Here is a 1,104-nt window from a genome sequence, read left to right as displayed (position 1 = left end):
ACCTTGGTGTTTTTTCATTGGACCAATCAGAAACCGCCAAGGTTGATTCCAGCCAATCGGAGATTACGAGGGGAGGCTCTCCCCGGGTATTGTGTTGCGATCCAGACAACCACCAAAAGGAGGCAGGTTTGAGTTCAACCTGACAGCTGGTCAATCCAATGAAGGAAGGTTGGTAGACGGGAGGAAAAAGGGCTGCGCTCCCACCCCCATCAAGCCGGCCAATCCAAGCGTTCGGCGAGCTAACAGCAGCTGCCCATCTACAAAGGTTTCGGTTGGTCAATCTCAGTTGTAGCAGGTGTGTTACTGTAGCAGTGTATACTGGGACAATTAGGTGATATGTGTTGGGGTACAATAAAGCTAGGAATAAACGTTTGTACAGGTGGGTAATAGACTTACCAGGGGGATTACTTCGTAAATTATATAAATGTCTAACTATGCTGTACACCTGAAGCTAATATAAAATAACATTGAGTGTCAGCTGTAATTGAAAAAGAATAAACATTTTTAAATTGGTTGTTTGCGACAATTAGCTTATTCCTAACTTTCCTGTTCCAGAAAAACCCGATCTGGGTCAGTCTGTGGATGTTTATTTGGTTTACGTTAAACGGTATGCATTTCTACCATCGCATACATACCGACATTCTCTATTAGCGCCTGTTCTGGCAAACTCATGGATAATGTATGTTTTTAGAACGTGGTTACTGAAACCTCAAAAGGCAAACAGCGCAAGTTTTAAGTCTTGCTTTTTTAAAGCAAAGGAAACAGTCAAAGTTGGAACCAGGTCCCAGGTTTCTCAGCAGAAGCACATCTTTCACTCAAAAGTTCTTGTGGGGACAGAACCAGGAGTGCAGTTTCCAGGCTCTCGCCCTCACTGGAAAGGTGCTCACTCGGGTAGTAAATGGCCATCAGCTGTGATTGGATGGCCATCAGCTGTGGCTAGTTGGCTGTCAACTGTAACCAGTGAGCCATTGGCCACTAATATAACTGCCGTGGCTACACTAGCAGAAAAATGGGGGCTAGCAAGTAGATGGTGGCTGAGCTAGCAAATAGGGAGTCGGTCGGTTGGCAGAAAAGCGGACACTAGGTCGCCCATCGTCGTGTGAA

Source organism: Rhinolophus hipposideros (genome assembly GCF_964194185.1).
Source record: "Rhinolophus hipposideros genome assembly, chromosome: 19".
NCBI classification, from domain to species: Eukaryota; Metazoa; Chordata; class Mammalia; order Chiroptera; family Rhinolophidae; genus Rhinolophus; species Rhinolophus hipposideros.
The sequence above is the reverse complement of the archived record's forward strand: the minus strand, read 5'-3'. Positions refer to the sequence as shown.